Source organism: Equus przewalskii, chromosome 20 (genome assembly GCF_037783145.1).
Source record: "Equus przewalskii isolate Varuska chromosome 20, EquPr2, whole genome shotgun sequence".
NCBI classification, from domain to species: domain Eukaryota; kingdom Metazoa; phylum Chordata; class Mammalia; order Perissodactyla; family Equidae; genus Equus; species Equus przewalskii.
Genome location: NC_091850.1, coordinates 37,130,310 through 37,155,190, shown reverse-complemented (window position 1 = coordinate 37,155,190; position 24,881 = coordinate 37,130,310).

The following is a 24,881-nucleotide window of genomic DNA, read 5'->3' as shown; positions in this document are numbered from 1 at the left end:
TCAATCAGTAAATTAGAAATCCAGATTGCAAACTCAAGTGCTCTTATCTCAAACCCACTACAAACATTATCTTTCCTACAAAGTTGAAAACATTGCATGATTTAAGTATATTAAGTGTTTTCAGAATAACTCTTTCTGGTATTTTAAATTTAATGCTTTAGTTAAAAAAAATAGTTTCACACAGTTGCACGACATATGTTAGACTTTAAAAGGTTAACAATACGTCTTCAGAAATAGTTTCCACTGACCTATCGTTAGATGTCAACAAACAGACAAAAAAGCCACTATGATCGTAACATGACACTCTGGTTCAGAGAACTTCTTAGTAAAAGAGTTAGCAAAAATATAGATGGAATTAATTCACTCAGCAAACATTAATTGAATGAATATAACCCCTGGCAGTTTAAGACGTTTTGAATGAAGAAAGCTTAAGATCTGCTGTGATTGCAAATTAGTGGATGCACCATGAAAATAGAGCTAGTACCTATTATATGGTGCTATTGGGAATGAAGAAATATTTTAGAAAAGAGTCGTCTCAACTGCAAGTGAGTTTTCCAAAGATTAATACCCTCGGGATATTGAGAAATAAACGCAGTGCAACGATGATTAAGCATAGAATCCATGACTGCTGATTTTAGTCCCGATCCAAAATGCTTCCGCAGAATGTTAATGAAGGCTGAAAGGACTTCAAGAAACAATATACTCTTTTATTTAACGTCGGAAAATCTAAAAGCAGTAAATCAGAGTGTTCTTAAAAACATTCATTTCTTTTTTCTAACCTTACAAATAAATTGATTAAATCAAATGATATCAGATCAAACATAAGCATTTCTTTGAAATGATTTGGAACAGCCTGCTGATCTACATGTTTATTTCAAATGAAGTTAAAACTCAGTAAAAGATTAAAATAATATAAGTACCTCACACTGAATTGTAAGAAACTTCTGTGTTGTGCACTGAAAATTTGGAGGTAAATCCAAATGATATAAATGTAGTGTGATGTGAACACATAAAATATTTCATTATTATTAGAAATAGACCAGAGAATCATATTATTATAACTTTATTATCATTATCCCTTTAAATTGTGATAACATTCATCATGAGAGCTAATCCTATTAAATACATCCAAACTATTGATTGAGCAGTTTTTATTACACTTTGGCAAAAAAGTCTTTTAAGTGTTTGGAAAACTGCTGTATATTTTTGCAAGATTTTAATTATTTTCAATTTTTAGTCTACTCTAAACATACAAAATCCAGGATTTTATCATAAAATGTAAGATTAAAAGATAAACATGTATCTAGTACTAAACATATTTTTTATTTAAAGATATGTGTGTATTTAACATTTCTTAACAAACTTAAATACAGATTAATTCTTGATTCTCACAGGTGTATATATCTATACTATGAAATAACTAGAAATTAATGATATAGCTTTTAAACACAGATACATCTTTCTCTCTTTATACATTTCTTTGTAGCAGTTGCTGATAAGCCCCCAACCGTATTTCCTCATTTGCAGTACTTCAGTGCACGTTGTAGTAACTTATGAGTGGTATCCTTGCCTGAGGCTTCCTCTGGTTGCACCAGCCTGCCTTGCCACCCAAAGTTAAACTGGAAGTGCCAGGGAAGCACTTTCCCCAGGGAGCAGCCTTTAAGTGATGACTGATGATAGTAGTTGTATAAATACCCCAGTATCTGTACCTTGGGGCAGGGAGCAACTTTGAGATGTACATTCTAAAATAATTTCCATCATTTTCTCAAAAAGCTTAAACTCTAATCACTCACAATAGTAGCTGTATTTATAATAGCCCTTTTATTAGCCAATATTTTCCTGTCTCTTCTCTCCCTCCTCTCACTCTCAAAGCATTATTTCTTTTACCCTCCAAACAAATTTCACACATACACATACCTTTGTCTCACTTACAACATTACCACTATTTGTAATATTATTATTATCCGAGGCACAGTCTAGAACTCTCAAAGGAATTCTAATTGTGTGTCTGGGAGTAATTATTCCTGAGTCTGAATCTCAAAGCACACAAGAATGTCACATTAACAAGATAGATAGATATCTTGAGTATTTGAATCATAACACTTATGACTCAGACTCAAGCTCAGTTTATCATTCTATTGTCAGTAAAAGAAATCTGTTCTGCTTTCCTCTAAGTATTTTGTTTTTAGGATCTATATTAATCAAGCACAGTTATTTCAAATAACTGCAAATCACCATAGACTTTCATACAGAGAGTATTTAGTGGATTAAAAAGAGGAGATCCTTTCCTGAACTCTTCCTTAGAAGTGAGGTCTATGTCACCTTCCCTTGAATTTCAGAAGGGTCTAGGACTGCTTTGAGTAATAGAATATGGCAAAAGTGACTCTCTGCTAGTTGGCAGACCCAGTTCTCTCTTGGAGCCCAGCCATCATGCTGTGAGAAAGCATGAGCAGCCTATCACAGACGCACATGAGGAGGAACCTTGCCCTTGGCCTCCTGGGATAGTCAATCCAGCAAACGGTTACCAGCCACATAGAAGAGTGAACTTGCAAGTCAGTCTTTGGGGCCCAGTAGAGCTGTCCTGCTGACAACTGTATACAACAGAGATAAGATACCCAGTTGAGTGAACTGATGACCTGCAACAGCATGGGTCAAGTGAAATATCTGTTTAAAGCCACTAAGCTATAAAGTAGCTTTTGATGCAGCAATAGATAACTTAAATGTCGAATTCACGCCTCGAAGGGAATACCCTACTTACAAGTATGCTTTTGAAAGTAAGTAACACTTAACAAATGTCCTGCTAAGTATTAGTTAAGGATTCTGACAATGTTTCCACACACAAAAACAAGATAAGTATAATTTACCAATTTAAGGTTATGAGAAATCTCCTAATTCAGATCAATAATACAAAAGAAGTAAATTTTATGATGTATGAATGATGATATTGACTAATAAATCTAAACTCTTTCCTATGTCTGTCTATTGAGTTGCATATAAAAGCAATGATATAATTTAAATGAATTTGGCATGCTATGCCTTTATAACATTTTGGTAATGTTCAATGACATGCCACTAACTATGCCTGATTTCACCTGGAATGCTCGAACAGCCTTATATATTTTTGGGCAACTTCTTAAGACATATGCACCCTGAAGACCAAAATGACTTACAAATGATTACACTCTGTAGTTTAAATGCATATTTATAAATCACATAGATAAGACATATTTAAATAATAGAACTATGAAATAAATATTTCACACAGTTTTACTTAAAATGTGAAGAAATAGAATGGAACAAAGGGATAATATCTCTGCAGCATTTTCTTTTTCTGTGGGTAGGCATAGGGAATATTTATACCAATCATAGATCGAACCTTCATTGGGAAATAATGTTATTCTCAAAATTAATAAAATAGTAGCTGCTGACACACATTAGGCAATTACTAAATAATTTGAATTTTCCTTAAAATATATCTAATTGGCCAATCAAACATACTAAATAGATAGTATTAATCTGAATGAGAAAACCGATTTCAATGTGGTAATTTGCTTTAAGCCACACAGAAAGTAAGTCAAATGCATATTTTATCTGAAATCTCTATGAACATAAAAACTGGATACTTTCCTATGTTTCACATTGCTTCTTATCTTTACATATGTTGCTCATTAAAAGAATAATCACTCTCATATCACTTACCCTGTGTATGGCTTCTACGTGTTCTTTTTATGTTTTCCCTTAGACAGGAATGTTATTCTCAGGACAATTTTTCATATGTATTTTCCCCAACAGCTAGAAGATGTGCCTGAGGAAATTACAGCTGAGAGTATACAATATAGATTATATATGCTTAAATATGTATACCTCTTCAGGGTCTGTCCTAATGCTAGCATAAGGGTCTGTCCTTTACTGATGTAGCTTGTGATACAGACAAGCAACTTCAATATGGCCTCAAAGGTTCAACCTGTGTCTTCTTTGTCACCTGCTTGTATGCCTCTTCCTCCCTCTGCCTCACACATTTTGTGTTCTTTTGTGTTACTCAAATGGTAGCTCCTTTGCTCTGAGTGTTCTCCTCCATCTTCAAAGACCAGTTACTTAACACCACCTCACTAGAGGTCATTCCTGTGTAGTCTTTCCTGTCTCCTACATTAGACCTGGTCTTCCCGTTAGAATCTCTGCCAATGCTGTCATTTCCCAATGTGTAGAGCAACCTCGCCTGCCCAGTGTTCTGCTGGATTCTGAGCACCTAACTCAGTGCAAGGCAAACAGTAAAGGCTCAATGCCAAACAAAAATTCAATAAGGCTGACCTCAATAAAAGTTTCTATCAGCTATGGGCTTTCCCGTTGAAGAATTTCTTACGTTTCAAAACAAGATTTTCTGAAATGGATGAAATTTTTGTAATGAATTTTAAATCAGTAAGGTAATAACTATTACTGGTTAGGGAGCAATGTGCCAGGTACATAGCAAGCACTAAAATTTTTAGAATTTGTAAAAGAATTCACTTCAGTTTTCTTTCCTACCAGACATTATCGTTTCATAATAGGCATTGCTGGAATTCTCATATTCTGCACTTTGCAAATAGATGAAGAATAACTTTCTCCTCAAGTTTGGGTTATAATATATTACCTAGGCCAGAGTTCCTTTTGTTTCCTAATGCCTTATATTTGCTGTGAGATCAAGTTTGGGCTATAATATATTACCTAGGCCAGAGTTCTTTTTGTTTCCTAATGCCTTATATTTGCTGTGAGACATAGGCCCACCAATGTGCCCAAATTTATCCCACTGGTCCATTGGGTTGAGCCAGAGGATCCACACAGAACTCTGGCTATTCTCATAATTCCTATTTCTTTTCATTTAATAAACTGCTTCCTTGCTTTCTGTTTACTAGATGTTTAAATTTAAGTATGTAAAATAAATGTAAAAATAACACATTCAGTTGCAGTGGGTAGATATTAGAAAGTATATAAACTCAATTTCCAATCTTATGTAACAATTTGATACAATCTATCTTATAAATATATAAAAAGTATAGATAGATACATGGATATTATTTTTCTTCTGCCCCAAATGGAACTGTACTTGTTTTTAACGTTATTTTTATATAATGAACATATTTTAACAGATCATGGAAAACCATATCATGATTAGTAGCTTAATTAATCATCTCTTTCCATGGACATTCATATTATTTAAACTTGGTTATATTTGGTACCACAGTAAATAATATCATAGTACAAACTGCAACTATGTACGTGTATGTAAGTTCGTGTGTGTGTGTATGTATGCGTAATGAAGCCTGATAAAAAGAATGTTTTAGTATACACAGTCCATTTGTTTCTTCTCTCTGTTACGAAAAATTTGACATTCTCAAAAATGTTTCTTTTACTTTTCGCATTTTTCCAACTTCAAAATTACTTATCAGAGTGGGTCTTCAGCAGTGAAATAAATAGAGGGTTGCACTGGAAACATCTAGATTTTATTTATGGAACAGAGACAAGCCATATGAGAAGGAAGAGGAAGACAGAATTTACAGTGATTTTGTATGTGAGGAGGAATTGAGAGCTACGGGCAAAGGGACTGTAACGTTTAAGGACACTGAGAAGGGAAGATTTCAAAAATATATGCTGCGATTTAAGACTGGAAATCTTTCAATATACTTTCAGAGGAGAAAATACATTATTTAAGTTATTTTATAAACCTATGTTTATTTTGATATGACACTGCCCTAAATTTGTTTTTTTTTCTTTGAGATGCCAGGATATATTCATCATATCTCCTCATATGATAATGTCCTTGCCTTACTACATAACTGAGTGGCCAAATAGGATTCCCAATGTAACATGAGCATTCTTTAGGTTGACTTCAATGTCATGCTGCGTATTCAATATAGATTTATTCACTAAGACCACATCACTTCAGCAATGTGTGCTAAGTTGTAAGATCAGCTCTGACAAAGTGGATATACACAATAATATAACTTACAATTTAATACTCAATGAATTTTAGTGCAATATTTGGTGACAACAATAATTCCTTAAAAATGATGAGCCATTAATTTACAAAAAGAAGTTACTTTTACTGGATTAAAATTATATTTACAATATAATTTAATATTTTACAAATAAAACCAATAAATTTATGAAACTGATATAATTTTTTGCACTATCAAGGACTGCAAATCAAGTACATATCTGTTATGAAAATATGCTGAGGTTTTCTTTAGCCCAATCTTTAAAGCATATTTTACTATGGAAGATTCTTTCTGTCAATACTAACTAAGAGCTACCCAATATTTCAGTTTCCAAATACAACTGATAAATCTAATACATTTTAAATTAATAGTATTTATTCAAGAACAAGAAATTATTTTCCAAATTCATGGATTCCCATTATGTACTATTTCTAAACTCTAATGCTTGTTCGTAATTGTCTGTCCCAAGTAACAAAAAACAAACAAGAAAGGAGAAATCAATGATTTCCTATCTTAAATAAATCTTAGGTCCCACCAACATGTTGTCCAAGTGATTTATAGAATTGTAAGCTATACATCTAGGTGGTGTCTGAAAGGTCAGCCAAGCTAAATCCCTCACTCTCTATATGAAGACAGTGCCTAGAAAAGAAAGGCAAGTGGTGTCATACAGACGAGATCTTACTTTCTAGCTTTGTTTTATTAACTGATTTATCTCAGTAAAAACAGCCAGTAAGTGCGGAGCCAGCATCATCCCTCTGTCAACTAACTGCGAGTTTATTGTTGTTTTCATTCTGCTGGGTTGTGTCAGAAACATATTGTATCAAGTCATACAACGGCCGGTTAATTTGGAGGCAGCGATAGCATACACACTAACAAAGAGAGAACAATAACATAATAAAATAAATCTCTACACCATAAGGCTTAAGTAGGAAAAAAGAAAGGAAAAGGCAGATACCACCGTTTGGATGATATTTCTTGCCTAGCAAAAGGATGGGGAAAAAAATATTGAATGTCTTTAAACAGTGAGGTCCATGTAACAGCACTAGTTAGTTCAAATTTATAAATAAACCAACATTATGGGAATAAATAAAAGGCTACACAATCAGAACAAATTTTTCTTTAGTTATTAGATCCAGTTTTGATAAGATTTATAGCTATATTTACCATGTCTGCAAATATAATAATATCCTTTACATTTTTGCTTTGTTTTCAATGTTGTCAGCAGTCTCTGATGGAACTAAAATTTGCCAACACTGAATAAACTATAATATAAGGTTTTATAAGCAATAAAAAAGCACAGGACACGTTAAGAGACTCAGTGCTCAGCGAAGGGGAGCTATGTAGGAAATAGGAATAGGGGCTCTAGTGCTTTACATTGCTGTCAGTCACCAACCTCCTTGGTGGTCCCTTTCATTCATTAAGACACTGGACCCGGCTCAGTGACTCGAAGTGCCTACACTAGAGCATTGTCTTGCGTGGGGTCTCCCAAATATTTGTTAAAGAATCAGTGAATACAGATCACATCCTCTGGATGCTGGTGTAGACATGAATACATATCGTTGACAATCCCAGTAAACTTGTCCTCTTTGTACAAGGAGTGGGTGCGTGCAATAATGAGTTGGACCCCACTTTTTGATGTTTGGCTGTTGCAGCATTTAAGCCTCATCTCCCACATCTAGACAAAGTGATAAGAAAGCTTGGGTGCTCCCTGCTTTGACACAAGTGGTAGTTTTTGACCACACATGAGCCTGGCTTAGCATAGGAATCCTCAGCCCAGCCTCACCCCTTAAACACTATAAAAACCTCAAACCAGTCTCCAATCCTTGCGCTCTTTACCCATTTAAGACCAACCTGCTATCCTCAGGAATCTCATTATGTAAGTAATAAAACTTTTCACACCTTCTTGGTTTGTATGTTGTGTCATCAGTCTTTATACCTGAACCAAATTTCGGGTGGGGCCCACGCTTCTCTATAGCGTGGCCACAAGAGAGTATAGCTCAGAAGATATATGTATAACCTCTGGCTTCTTGGTGCGGATGTTGAACTTGTCCTAGTACCCGCCCTTTCCTTAGGACTACTTGCTCAGTTGTGTTTCAGATTTCCATCAAATCCAAGCATTCTTTCAAAAAGTTCTTGTGTTTGTTTAAGTTCGCCACAGTATGTATCTTTTACTTTTATCCAATGTCTCTAATTGATTTATGTACAATCTGTTCTTTGCTCTTTTCTATGGCTTCCTATTTTAAGATAAAATAATAATCTATGTGCTTTTTTCAAAGCTTCATTTTACCTTGTGACTCTTATTTAGTTTCCTCCAAAATTTGCTATCCGATCTCTACACGCTAAGCTTCAAGACATAACCATATATACTAATGAGGTGCAACATAAATAATAAGAAATCTCTATGTGTAGCCTCCACAATCAAATCTAGTTCATTAATTGCTAGACATTAATGTCATCAGAACTGGCTTTCCTCACTAGCATAAGTTTCAAGAGCCAGTCTGTGTTTTATTTTGCCTCTGCAATATCCAAAGCATATGTTAAGGTGGAATCTTTATCAGTGACAAAAGTTGGAGCAAGGTGCCCCCGCTGACCCACAATAAACACATGACTGCTGAGATATTCAGCTTGTTTATTACAGCAACAGAATCTGTCCAATCACGGCTCATGTACCTTTCCAGATATTTTACACCTAGTTCTCATAATAACACTGTGAGGTAGAATCTGTAAATACAAAAATGAATACAATCACCTTTCCACTGTGAAGAAGGTTAAATATAGGGTAAAGAAAACACACTTGTAGAATGGATTTATTCTGTAACACAGTAAACAATATAACAGAGGTGTGTCAAGAGAACAGAGGCCAGATGACTGAGAGAAAGAATAGCAGGGATGCCTTCACAGAGGAAGCAATATTTGAATTGGACATATGAGAATGAGTAGAATTTTCTCAGATGAAGAAGTGTGGGAGAACATTCTCGGCAATAAAAATAATAACACGCAATACTGTCAACAGATAGGGTGTGTTCAGGTGATAAGATGCATACAGATGAAGACAAAGTGTATGCTGTATGGGGTCATGGTGATACATGGGACTGGATTTACCTTAAGGAATCTGTAATCTATAATCGAATAGTATTATAGATTAATCCAATAATTATTATGCATCAGGGTATATTATTATAGAGTTATAGGGATGAAAGAAAAGGTAAGGAGGTCAGCTGATTCTACATAGATATTTTTGAGGATTAGTATTATTAGACACAAAAGATGGGAGAGTAAGGTAGACAGAAGTATAAGGGGGATCAACTATTAGACATAGAATGCTTTATTAGCTTAATAACTTTACTCTGTTCCCTTTTTCCAAAATTTCTCTTTTCTCATATTCCATACTAAGCTTCTTTACAATACTAAATTCATAATGAATACTAAAATTAAGAAAAGGCTTTTTAAAATGTAACATACTCATTTTTATTCATTTTCAGCCCACTTTCACTCCCTACTGAAGTATAGGTCCTTATTTTTTATGATCTGTAATTTAATAACGAGTCTCTTCCAAAGAACCTTCTTATTTACAAACTTTCCCACCTGAATAGCTTTTTCACAAAGAAGCCAGACTGATTAAACTAAAATATTGCTTTTGGTAATTTCTCTGTCTGAAATATATAATAAACGGATAACTGCTGGCTTAAGACTAGATCATTTTATCTGTGGCAAAAGTTCCATATAAATTGGCTCAAGGTCACTTAGGTTTAGTAAAATTATTATTTGTTTTTCCATTGGTAGTTCCATGATTTTCCAAATTTGTTCTCATCTGTGATATTACCTCTTTTACTGTCATTAGTTGCCACCATCTCTAAATTTTAATTCTTATAACCCTCAAAAACCAACTAATTATCCTCCATAGTATCCTTATGAAGAAATCTTTTCTCAAGGAATCTACCATCTGGTAGTGTTCGTACTTATCATTAGGGAGTAGAACAGATGACCTTGATCCGCTTGCCTTTGATTCCTGGCTTCCCCAAGTACTGAAACCTTAAGAAAATGGCCTATAAATTCAATTAACTATTTCTTCTCTAAAATAACTGTAACGTACTTGCTTATTTTATACATGGTTCATGGATAACACGTTTTGTGTGTGTGTGTGTGTGTGTATTAGTCTCAGACATAATGTAGAGAATATCACAATATCCTGGATTCGATGCCTTACAATGTAATTGTGATGCGGGGTCGGTGAGCCGAGGAGTCGAAAGAAAGATTTCTTAGACTCTCAAGATCTGGCAGTAGTGCTCTTTTATTTAGAGAATAGAGATAGAGTAGCATGGGGACAGGACCCATGGGCAGTCAGAGCTTCTGCTGCTGCCCCGAACTGAGGGTTAGGGCCAAATTTAAGGCATAGGTATGTGAGTTATCTCTTTATTAGTGCCCGTTTGGTCTGGCCATTTGGCGGTCCCACAACTTTTAGATAAGAATCAAACCGGATTGAGTAAATGGCAGAAGTCACCGCTTGAATTTTATCCTTGGCTAAAGATAAAAGGAGGATTTGTCGGGGGGAGGGTCAGTTACATGAGGTTGCCAGGCAGTTTCCAGAGATAAGGCCATCCCCCCTTCCTCCTGGCTCAGAGAGGGAGGCATCTTCACAGATAGAGGTTTCCCTTAGAAATGTAAATGTTTCCCAACAAGGGGCAAACAAATTCCAGAGAGGGAGGCATGGAGATTTCCTTTACAAATGCAATTGTCTCTGATCAAAGGGCAAACAAATTCCACTCCTTGGAGCCTGCTTCTTATCTGTAGTTTTAAAAGTAACCAGCCTAAAAATCCTCATCATAAACCGTTTTAAAATTAAGCAGCCTAAAAATCCCCATCAATTGGATGGAATCTGTGGGTTTACACCTTTGGGGGGTGACTTGAGGTGGTTTCTTGATTAGTGGTTTAATATACCTTGGGATTAAATCAATTTCAGTGAAATTCATTTCAAACATTCTCCAGAAATGTGATTTGTTGTTGTTGTTGTTTCTCTAAGCAAAGATATTCTGGTGGATTTTCACTTTTTTACTCTATACAATATTTACATAAATTTCTTTTATACTAGCAATGTACATCTTTTAAGTCAAAAAAGAAGCTCACCTTCAAAGATTAAAGTTCAAATGCTTAGCTACAAACAAATACTTAAGAAATTCTCAAAGAGTAATATTTAAAACAATTTATGTAAATATCACTAATTAAACAAGATACTCACACTAAAATATTATGATACACAGTTTGGAAAAAAAAGTGCTGCAATCATTCCTCTCTCTGGGTCCACAGTCACATGGTGAGACCCATGTCCCAAATCCCTTCCCCAAGCCATCCCAGCCAAACCACCTGACTCTCAGAAGCAGAACCCTCTGCTGACTTGCAGCTGTTCTCAGTGACATGAGGGAGCTGAGGTGGGACCAGAAAAACTGCCCGACTATGCTGTGCCCAATTTTCTGACTCACACAATTTGAGCTAGATAAAGTTAATTGTTTTAAGCCACTTAATTTTGGGACAGTTTGTTATGATAAATAGAAATGGCAAGCAGTAGTATATATTGGAGTATATGAGGAAGCCATTTGGTGTAAACCAATTTTGGCCTGACTTTGTTTTTTTTTCCCAAGAGGACCTGGCAGTGGCCATCAAGCATGTATTGTATATCTGCTTTAAACATTTCTATGGCAAGAACAAATGGCCTTAAGATAAAGGTGCAACTTCCCCTCACATTGGCATTTCCTTAAGGATAAGCATCTTTCCTTAGGCTAGGAACTGATTGCTGCACTCACCTTTGACCACCCAGCTCACCTGTGACCAGCCAGCTGGAGACAGCAGACCTGCCACCCTGCTGTGTTCACCAAGGCAGCAGACCTACCTGCTGTGTCCACCAATCGCTGTGCCGACAGAGCAGCCTCATGACTATTGCAAAAGGGACATTTCAATCACATGTGAAACATCCTCTTTGAGGGTCTATAACCACTCTGTATACCCCACTTCTTTGGTGCCGTTTCTTCTTTCTGGAAGAGAGGCCCCCGGTGATGGTGCTCACATTTTAGCTCAGAATAAACTCACCCAAATTTTCACTTATAGATTGGTTATGGATTATTTTCGTTGACAGTTACATTGAAATAGATAACTGATACAAGTATTAAACCCTGACCCAAATACTTACAGGACTTTGCTCCTTGAGCAACCAGACTTACCTTATTGAAAATAAAAAAATGAGTGCCATGTATTAAATCATACATATTTCAGTAAAAACTATACCCAGAGGAAAATATGTATCATAAATATTTTAGTTTTATTGTAAGTAATAATAAAAATGTGTATTTGACTCAAGAATTATTGTTAAGTATAATGGAATTTAAGAATTGATTTAGATAAAATTTGAAGGTGCCAAATAAACAATATTATAACTGAGAAAAATTTAAAAAATTAATAAATATCAGGTTCATTGAGCAATGAGGAAGGCAAAGAGAGTAACCAAAATTACACAATATTCGAAATGAGGGAAGGGGTAAAATCAGATATAGAGAATGATTTCTGAAGTTTGGAACTATATGTTCGAGTGTAAGGTAATTGATTAAAAATAAAATTATGAACTTTTCTAGAAATAGTTCACTCAAGGAATAAAATTAAATTTTCATTGAAGAAAGATCAGAAAGATTTTATGGCCAACAAATCATCACACACATACACATGCACACAATTTTATAAATGTATACATCAGCAAGAAAGAAACGGATTCCAGAAAAATTTCTGATATACAGATTAAGTGAAAAACAAAGAAATAACTATGTAGATAATATATTTTTTAATTTGAATATAAAATAGTAGCAATAGCACTATTCTAAAATGCACAGAGATTAAAAATATTGGAATATTCAAGTACTAGATAAATGTAAGCCATGAGGCTAACAATTAGATTCAAGTATTTTATGTAGTTTTCATGTGTGTAATAGGGAGTAGACATGGTTAAGTATGCTTGTAAAATTTTAGGCAAAATCACTAAGAGACGAGAAATAGAAGCAGCATAACTTGTAAATAAAAGAAAATTTATTTAAAAAAACTCAATATAATTAGTATATTTAAAAGAAGACAATAAAGTGTGTATATATACTCTATTGTATATAAAACATATATTCATATAATATACATTCATATAAACCAAACCATATTAAAGTAAAAGTGAATGAACTCCAGGCAAAAGAAAGAGAAAAAAATCATCAGGCCAGATTACAAAATCAATAGAAAAACAAAAAACATTGAAATCATTTATGTGGTCTTTAAAAAAGAGAGACACCTTAAACAAAAAGGCTTCAGAAGGAATAAAGTTAAATTATAGAAAAATATATCATAAAAATATTTCTTTATCAGAAAGGTGGACATTTGTAATATGCCACACAATAGACTTCAAGGCAAAAAAAAATTAGGTATAAATTAGATCAATAAATTGTACTACAAACAATGCTAATGCTAATAATAATAACAGTGTATGCTATTATAGCGCTTATATTGTGTCACTTTATATAAGTACTTTATATATTGACTTAGGTCCTCTAGGAAGGAGAACATGAGAAAGGATTCATATTCTAATAATTTAATTGGTAGTTTCAAATCTAGGGCAGCAGGAGTGAGTAGTTAAGAGTAAAGACAAAGGAAGAGGCAGGGAAATGTAATGTGTTACTCTGCTGGCTAACTCAAAAAAGGGTAAAGCAAAAACAACAACAAAAACTAGAATAGAGGATTGCTCAGGAGGCATTTTGTTCTCAAATGCAGGACTTCTGAAGGGTTAACACAGTTTCGAAGAGTCAAGGAATGGCCACAGTTGCTTTTGGCATAATGATAAGAGTCAATCCATTCAGAAGACATCACAACCTTCAATGTGTGTACACCTAATAACAGAACTTCAAAGTTTATGAAGCAAAAAGGAAGGGAAACAGACGAATCCATAATTACAACTGCTCTGGAGATTAAAATATTCCCTTTTCTCTAACTGATAGAACTTGAAAGAGGATGGAAAGAATACAGAACAACAATCTCAATAGCTTTCCCTAGTTGACATTTATAAAAATCTACACCCAGAAATTACGGAGTAAACACTTTTCTTTTCAAATGTATATAGAAAGTTGAATAAAATAACAAAATAGACAGATAGAGCTATAAAGCATTCTACATATTTAAAATGGTTGAAATTATCACAGAATGTCCTCTGACTACAAGAGAATAAAGTTAGATATCAATAAAAACAGTGAAATTTCAAAAAATCTACAAATATTTTAAAATTAAACAATATTCTTCTAAACAACCATTTCCAAGAGTGTTTCATTAGGCTTCTCATTTGGCACAAGGGAAGCGAGATTCCATGCCCACAATTAGGCAATTCGTCCCTATCCAAATGTGGACAGACAAATCTTCATGTGTGAAAGGGCAACCAAGAGAGAAACATTGTACGGAACAAAAATATCTGAGGGAGCACACAAGTTGGGATCTGATAACCATTGACCAATCTCTCTCAGAAACTGATTGGTCAAGCCAGCTAAAAAGTTAACTAATAAGAGAAAAGATCTGAACAACTTTAATCTACACACAGAATCCTACTCTTACAAGTTATAAAATACAAACGTCTTACATATCAAGAATGATTAGAAAAATAATTTTTCTAAGAAAAAAGGCATGGTCTACTACATATTTTTTTTTTTAAATGCTTTATTCCAAATTTGTAAAAGTTTTTCCAAACATTAGAAAAAAGACGAACATTCCAAAATTCACTTTGTGAAGTAGGCATAATTTTAATACCAAAAACATACAAGCTAGGAAATTTAGAGAAAATCTTACTTGAAGTACAAATGGAAAATTGCTATGCAAAATAGCAGCTAAACATATCTACTACTATATAAGGAAAAAAATTCATCATATCCAATTGATTTTACCCCAGGGATGCAAGGTTTTTTTACCATTTGAATAATTATAAATTTAGTTCACCATACCAACTGATTAAAAGAAAAAAATCATCATCATAATGGAAGGATAAAAAAATCAATAAATTTTAACATCTATTTTCTATACCCATTTCAGCAAACTGAGAATAGAGGAAAACACTTTGCTCCTATAAAGAAAAATTTCCAAAAACCTGGACAAACTTTAAACAATGGTTTACAGTATCCATTTAAATTCAGAAATGAGATATTATAATTATTTCCATTTGGCAGTGTATCTGAAGGCCTAGTCTGCACAGACAAGAAAACAAAATAAAATGCATAGAAACAAGAAAGGAAGAAAAGTGAAATTATTGCTATTCACAAATGACATGATTTTCTTGAAAGGAAGCCTAGAATATAAAGCATCAGAACACATAAATGAGACTAACAATATTGCCAAATGCAAGTTCATTATTTTTATAATTTTTTACTATACTCAGTATGTAAATATAAGATAAATAGGAATTAAGCTAGATTTACCTGCCTTTTATGGTATAAATAAGAACATTGCATTTGAAGATATTAAAAACATATTAAATTAATAGGAAAAAAGTTAATGAATGCAGGTGTAGAGCACAAACATAGACCTACAGAAATTGAAAAACAAATTGAAAAATGGCAGTGCTGGCATTGCAGATGAGTGGGGTAAGATGGACTGACAGGTCATTAACTGGTCCGGGGGCATACAGTTATGCACATGAGAAAAAAATGGCTTCTGATTCACATCATTCACAATCATTTGTTCTAAGTAGATTCATTATAATAATAAATTATCAAATATAATTATATAGTAGTGATAATTATTGCACTGTTAATATTATACAATTTCTACATACTTAGTATATTTTATATAAAAATATATAATTATAGAATAACAGTGGTAATTACATTGTCAATATTATATTCTAATTATATAATTGAATAATAATAATGATAGGTATTATTACTATTATTATTGCTGAAGTTCATTGAACATATAACTATGACAACCAATGATCTGAGGACTTTAGTTCTCCTGAAAAATTGTGAATCTGGTATTTTAATTATCCCTGTTTAACATAAGTGGAAACTGTAACAGAGAGAGGATAAGCAACTCTTCAAAGGCTACAAATCTACTTTATTTGGAAAGACATATTTCCTCACTTACTGTGACCCAGTGTTACTTACTCCTAGCATAGGAATACACCCTGCATAAACCGTTGCATGTGGTCACGCTGTAACATATACAAGATTCCTCCTGATAGCATTGATTGTAAGACCAAAAATATGCAAAAAATTTAAATATCACTCCACAGGGTAAAAAGCAAAGTAAATTGGGTAGTAATTAGATGTTGGAATACTTTTTAGCATTGAAATAAGATTCCTTGAATTAAAAGGATCCACACTGATGAATCTCCTAAATATAATATTGAATTAAGAAAAAGAAAATTACAAAAGAATGTATCAACAATGTGGCAAGGTTTATAAGCTTGAAAATGTATAAAATCAAACAATATACTATCTTAGGCACATGCACATAGACAGTAAAGCATACCAGAAAAGAAAGATAGATATATATATATGTCACAGAGCTTGGAATTATCAATCTTCCAGAAGATGTTTTTAAGGAGACGAATTCCTTAATGAGTAGATATGAATGTATCCCGAATTGTTTTGGGGAGTGTTAGTTGAATGTTATCTTTCTTGAAAACATCAAATAACTATTCCTTAGAAAAAGAAAGATGCTGAAAAGTGTGTAGTATTTGTATTTTATATTTAACTTTTAAGCAAAATATTTCGTATTTCATAGCAATAAAAGCTACAGTAATTGCATTTCAATTTTATTTTTGAACGATAAAACATATAATGAAAGATGTCTCATGATTGTTTCTCTTATGGAAACACTAATTATCAAAGGAAAAGTAACATATCTCTGTAAAAAAAGAGTAATATTGAGTGTACTTTTTTAATGAGAGAGAAATAACTGTTAGAAATTATTACTGATACAATCCTTTTAATATCTCTAATCCAATTTCTGTCATCCTAAGGCAATCAGAAATGCAGTCTCCAAACGATTTACTCTACCCAAGGGTAATGAATCTAAAGCAACACAAAACAAAAACAGGTAGGCATTAGAGACCTAAATGCAGATATTTTCACAGCACCTGTATTTTCCCTTATTTGCTAACCAGTGAATTGAGAACTGTGCTCTTGGCACATGGAGCTCTGAGCCCCGACACCAATTTCAAACAGAGCGTATCTACATTTTTTATTAGATTATTCTATATTGGTCTCTCAAGTAAGATTTTGTTTGAACAAATGGATCCATGGCTAACCACACACACACAACACCAATTTGAAAATCAGTCCTGCTCTGGAAGATTGTCTACCTATAGTACCCATATCAAATTCATCAATAATCATTAATATACATATGACTATGTATGCATATAATTTATATTTAAGAATATTATAAACATATAATGAACTGAGTGAAAAATAATAGATCAGATTTTTCATTTAAAGAAATGTGTTTGCACATTCATTAATAGACTTTAACTTATGGATATTGCTTAATGCCACTCTCAGGACAAATTCAAAATTACCATAAGTATCTAATAAATGCCTAATGGTGAGTATTTACCACCTTACAATTTAAGGTGATATAAATTGCCTTATAAATTGAGGGCATTTGATTCATATTTATTAGATGAATAACAGCATGTTGAATCATGCTGCTTTTCCCTACATAGAAAATTGGAAATAAAGTTTTATTACATGTGGTATACTAACAAACTGGTATAACTATTTGCCCTAAAATAAAAAAAGTGAGACCAAGAGCAGAAGTCTAAATAAAGTATTGCATTAAAATAACTTAAATTGTGCTAAAATGATTCAGTAAATGTCTATATGACAAGAGCACAGGAAATGGGGGACAAATTATTGAATATGGTAAATAGTTCAGAAACAGAACCAAAAAATTCCCCTAGAATGTTGGCAAGAGTTGAAGTGTGTTGAATATTGTGTGCCAGGATTCAAAACACCTCAAAATCTACAAAAAATAAAAGTATATGTCTCATCAAGAGGCTCCTCATTAAATCACTATATTATCAATGTTTTATATTTCCATTGGATTGAATTCCTTCTTGTAATTACTTTTTAAATTCATGAGACGATATCTAGCATATATTCGGAGTTTGTAATGGCTAGTAAATACACAATGTTTCTCTGCATGTCTTCATGTATTAAAAGAACCCACAGGCAAGCTCCTACCCTCCAGAACTGTGCTATTCCTTCATTCTATAGGCATAGCTCATTGTGTTTTCTTGGTTGTCAATATCCTTCACTAGACCCATATTTCCTAAAGGCAGCATAAAGGACGGATTATTTGTTTTCCAAGCACATGCATTATATATATAGTTAATGCTTTAAAGCATATGTCATTATATCTTATATATCATAATTTCTAAGACATAGCATAATTTCATGTATCCCTAAGAAAGAGAAAAAGCTGAAAATGAAGCTGTGATATAATGTGTTCTTATTGATCACAAGACATTTCAATTTCAGAAATGTTTAATTATGGAAAAACATGCATTTATAATCAATGAAATATTCTAATTTAAATAAGAATAATGCATACAAAATATTGTGTTAACATGTTAAGAAATCGATGTTTTCTACCATGAGATAACCAGTGGAATAAAAATTGACAAAAATAATTTAACATGGTTTGATCTCTGACTTGTTGCGTCTCTCTACATGACTGACTTAGCACACCATGGCAGCAATTTTCTGAATTGTATGTAGTGACCTGAAAAGCTAATGAATCTGGTAAGGTATTTTCCAACTTTCTCCTAGGGTGAACTGTAAACACTTAGTGATTCTGATTATTTGTTTTTTGAGGTGTATATACCACAGTGAAAAGGTATGTTTTTATATATTGAGAAAATAAATAAGTAATATTCAAGAAATCATTATTTTTTCTCCAAAAAGATAAAATGATTTTACTTCAGTGCTTTTCCAGCTATTGTAAGATTTCCTGGAGAATTTGGAGACCCATAATATAGTATAAATGGAGCACATTATCAGACATTAAAATAAAATTTCTAAATGGGCTCTATTAGATGTGACAGCCAGCTTTTATTTGATTTATTCAAAATACATTAACTATTACTTTAGTAACAGAGTGGTGTAGTATCAGATTAATGACGTGCTCTAAATGCTTTCATTGACTGCATGTATGTAACTCTAAAATGCTCCATTTCTACACCTCACAATTAGCTTTAATCTCATGTCTTATTGAACATCATGATAGATGAGAAAATGGAGATGATTTCTGACAATGGAATCAAGCAGCTTGGCTTACACTTCCACACTATAGGGCTGGTGACATTTCCAGTGTGCTGCTTTCCTCCAGGAGCTAAAACAATAGTTTAACTCCTGGGATTCTAGGCAAGTATTTTGTTGTTACAGGAACAGGGACTAGATTTGATGAATGAAGTTCTAAGTGGAAATTCTTCCTATACAATTCATGAAATATATAATTTTGAGCGTCATTAAAATTTTAATTTGCTTCTTATACATTAAAAACTGTCAGAAATGACAACCATTTGATGTAGAAGTTGTGCATACCAAATGAAATTCTATGAAATTTTTTTTTTGTGTTAAGCACTTTAAGCGTCATGGGAAACGAGGTATGATCGAACCACTACTGTAACATTTGTTGATATACTAGCAGCAGCAGCAGCGGAAAGAGTAGAGGGTTGTCAGCTGAAGGAACAAACTAGGCGGAGGCACAGTTGTCCTTTTTATTCATTACTTATTCACAGACATGTTTTGAAGTTTTGCAATGGCATACATCTACGATTAATGTAAAATTTTATGGACATACAAAATAGGGCTACCTTAAACAATCATATTTTATCTCAAAATGTTGTCATCAGTCTCTGAGCATTTAAATAAAGAGGTAGCATGTTCATTTGACTCAAGTGTTCAAGAATTTTTTTATCATTTAGATTGCTCAGGAAGGTCATTAAACTCATTAGGCACACTTGAGATCTTCAAAGATACCATTCGTTTGTTGAAAATTAAAACCATTTAGAACTTTTTTAAAACAGATGAATTCAGGATAGACAGTGTGGTGATTTAAAGGGAGATTTATGAGAAAGATAGAATTGAGCTTTAAAAGTGCTTTATCTATTTCCCACAGTGAATATTGTCCAGATTTATTTTCATACTATCGTTGTGATAAAATAATCCATAAGAATAAAATATTATTGTGGATTTCAAATTGTTTAAAGATAGAGTTAGTGCATTAAATTTTCAGACTTCTCATCTGAAAATTTTTAAAAAGACCCACTAGGATGTCAGAATCTAGATTTATGTATTTATTATTATTTGTGGGTCCTCCGAGACCCTTTTATACTGCTCTGAGCCTCATAGATCTTTAGGCAATTGAGTTCCTTCACCAAAAAGCTACAAATGTTAATCTTCTTACAGAAAATAGACCTTATAAAATTACCCATTTTGTGTCTTTGTTACTTGTCTCATGAAGGTACAACACCACAAAAAGAAAGAAATTTTCTTACTAAAATAATGAAAAAGTATTTTTCAAAGATGGATAATTAATAACTGCAAATATTAATTCAAAAACATTCATTTATAAATGTTATTTTTCCTAATTATTTTCAAGAAATATTATTTAAAAAGAGCATTTGGATTGAATTTTATAACTTTTCCGCTAGTTCAATCATCAGTGGTAAAATATATATTCTTCCTATACTCTGAATCTCCAGACTTAGTTACACATTCAAGAAGTTAAATAAGATAAAAGATAATGGACTGGATTTCCCAAATCCTTTTATGATGAATATGTGACAAAAATAGAGCTGTTAACTCTTTGAGAACATTTGACATTGTCTCTCCTGGCTTTGCAATCAAATCCCTGCGATCAGTTGAAATTTTTAAAAGTTTATATATTCCATTTTATAAGTTGAAAAAAGTAATTTCTCACAGGAATTTAGCCCTTAGAAGCTTCAAAAGTTTAAATTCTTCCTAGAATACTAAAATCAGAGATATTGAATTTCTAGTAGACACATATCAAAGAGAATTTGTGGCTGTGCTTTACCATTTATAGAAGCATCAGCCTTAATCTTGGTATCCGCATCTGAAGAAATAAAAGAGAATAGCTCATGGCTGTTAGCATGCTTCTCTGGTTTTGTGAGTGAAGTAGATAAAGCTGGGGCTCTGCCCAACCGTCACAATGCCCACGAACTTTCCAGCCTTAGGAGGTAAGCTCCCTGCCTGTCACACGGAAGATGCTGTATGGACTGAAGTCAAGAGACTCACTGAAGGCAGGAACATAAAGTTACAGTGAATCCAAAAGAGAATAACATTTATACACCACAGAGAAAACACACCCACACACACACACACCCACACACACAGAGGGGCTGAAGTAATTTAATTACTTCTTATACCACAGAATTCTAAAGACATCATATTTGATAGTGGTCAAGCCGTAAACCAGAATGAGCCATCATCCTTTGATACTGCTTTTGAAATAATATAAACAATTATGAAATTTCTAGCAATTTAAATTTTTAAAACCTGTATATGTTTAAGTCATAAAAAAAACTTGCACATATAAAAGGGGAAAGCACATGGGTATTTATAGTTATTGCCTATAAATTATTTGATTGTATATTTTAAATTTATTTTCTTCACAGAGAAATTATTTGCTCTGTAAAAATAGAAGGCAATAAAGAATTTGTCATTGAGATAGGAATTTTATGTAAAATACATTGTCATATTTTTGGTTGAGTTCTTCTAAACTTCTTGTAATTTCAGGTCTTCTTATATACCTTAAAATAATCTAACCACTACCTGGCTCTCATTTATTACCTTGCTAGAAATATCAATTTTTATCAATTTTATTAAATTTTATCAATTTTTCCTTTATGCTAATAGTATAGTAAAAATGGAAAGAATAAAAGTCTCTTAAACTGTATATAATAATCAAGCAGTAGAGTGGGAGAAAAAATCTTGACAATCACAGAATTTCCACTGTGTGATAAATAACCCCTGTGTATATTTTAAGTTCAGACTCTTCTGAACTTAAGGGTCAAAATTAAGCTACTCTTGAAGCACTCTTGAAGTAATTTCAAAAACAATACATCAAATTTGTGCGTCAAAAATATAATAAAAACTTCTAGATTTGGGTACATAAAGGAATCTTCAAATAAAATGCAACATGTTTAACATCACATATCAAATTTAAAAAGAATATAAAAACTTATTTTTCAGAAATTCCAAAAAATAGTGATACCATGTCTATGAGTGGAATGGTAGGTAATAAATAAAACTGAATGCTTATTTTATAAGTATGTTCTTGAGTATATATTAAGTTTAGTGCCATTTGATAATATGAAAACATATTATCTAGTATATAAATAATATCTAATAATTATTTACTAATTCTTCAATAATATCCTATAGAATACATAATAGAATAACATATTTTCAAATAGTAGTCAAATCATAAGGCAATCGTTTAAAAAGTTACCTCAAGAAATAAGATTTTCAGATTGAATTTTATAAAAAAGTCTCTTTTACAAAGTTGACGCTTGACAGTCATAAAATTTTCATTGTGAAAAAAAGTGCACATAATTGCAAAACATTCCAAATTACTCGCAATGGCCAAGACATGGAAGGAGCAAATTTCCATCGATAGATGAATGGTTAAAGAAAATGTGATATATACCTACAAGAGGATATTATTCAGCCTTAAAAAGGGAAATGCTGCTATTTGCAACAACATGGATAAACCTGGAGATTGTTATGCTACATTTCAATGTATTCACACTCAGAAGTAAAAGATTACCAGCATAACAGTTAGTCACAATAGTTTAAAGCAACGGGCTCATTTATGCAAATTCTTAAGAGAGATGAGGAGCGCATTGAAAATATTCATTTTTAGCGCTAATGTTTGGAGATGAAATGAAAGTTGGTGGATTTCCTGGTTTATATATCATGTGTCTTAGTCTATTTGGGCAGCAGTCACAAAACACCACAGTCTGGGTAGCTTATAAAGAGCAGAAATGTATTGCTCACAGTTCTGGAGGCTGGCCATCTGGGATCAGGATGTAGCTTGGTGGGATGAGGGCTCTTTTCTGGGTTACAGATTTCTCAGTTTTATCTTCCCAAGGTGGAATGGACTAGAGATCTCTCTGGAGCCTCTTTTACAAGGCACTAATCCCATTCATGAGAGCTCCACCTTCATGGTTTAAGAACCTCCAAAAGGCCCCACCTATGAATACTATCACATTGAAGCATTAGGATTTCAAGCACGAATTTTGAGGGATCACAAACATTCAGACCATAGAATCACGCTAATCAACCAAAACAGTAATGCCAAAACTCTTGCCATGCTAAACTTTTTGATTAGTAAATCATTTTGACTTGATCTAATCTTTGACTTGACACAGATATTTTAATTCTCATGTTGAATTTCCATATAAAATTTAGAATCATCTTATTAATTTTTAGTTCTAAAAAGTTCCCCCATGATCACATTGGAAAAGATTGAAATCTTTAAAATATTGTCTTCCAAACCATACACCTTTTAATTTATATAGATCTTCAAATTTATCTCAATAATGTTTTATTGCTTTCTCTGAGAAGGTCTTATACATCATTTATTTTGTTTTATTTTACTCTTTTTATTTTTTTTCCTTTTTTGGTGAGGAAGACCAGTCCAGAGCTAACATCAGTTGTCAATCTTCCTCTTTTTGCTCGAGGGAGATTGTCCCTGAGCTAATATCTGTGTGAATCTTCCTCTATTTTGTATGTGGGACACCACGACAGCATGGCTCGATGAGTGGTGTGTAGGTCCATGCCTGGGATGCAAACCCCTAAGCCACGGGCTGCAGAAGTGGGGCATGTGAACTTAACCACAATGCCATCAGACTGGCCCCTCTTTTGTTGTTTTTATGGTATTGTAAGTAGTCTATTTTATTAAACTTTATTTTTCTAAGGGTGTGATACTTTTTCCTTTCTTTTCTTTTTTTTTGGAGATGCTCTTTATTGGATTAAAGAAGTTGACTTCTATTCCTGGACTGAAAAGATTTTTATTTCTATTTTTTAATCACGAATGGACTGTGCATTTATTCAGAGCATTTTTCTGCATCTATTGAGATGGTCATGATTTTTCTCCTTATTCTATGAAAGTCGTGAATTATTTGAGACGTACTAAATGTTAAATAAAAATCACATTCTGAAATAAATTCATCTTGATTGGTAGCACCTTCAATAGGCCTGGGCCTCTTAAAAGAATTGTCAGTTGAAATTTCAACTAAATAATCAAAATTCTCATATTTACTCTGTTCTTGAAACTTCTCCATTTAGAACTCTTTATTTTGCCAGGATTCTTACCATACCAATTAATTGATGAAGATCATTTTTAAAATTTAGAATTCAATAGATATTAATGTATAATATAATAGAATAATGATAGTAAAATATGGAAAGATGAGGAAATTATGGCAACTGTGTTGAATTTTGTTATTTTTATTCCTACGTGTAGTGGACTATGCCAGTAGATCCACACAATTATTATGAAATATTTATCTGTGTCTTAAGTTGCTGGATATTGGTTTGGTTGATAGGATATTTTGTAAACATCAAGAAAAAAGAAAATATTGTATCATACTTCTAGAATTGTCAACACATTCTAAAAATTTCCTGTAGACAGATAAGTCTTTCTACGATGTCTAGTTTAATTCAATATTGTCTTAAGTCGGAAATTTTTAATTTAGATTTAAAATAATACACCTCTCTCCTTCTATCTCCAGGCTTCACTTTGTCCCAGGAGTAGAACTTTTTAGACACTCGGCAATCTCTTTCTACATAAGAGCTCATTGACTTTCAATCACTTATC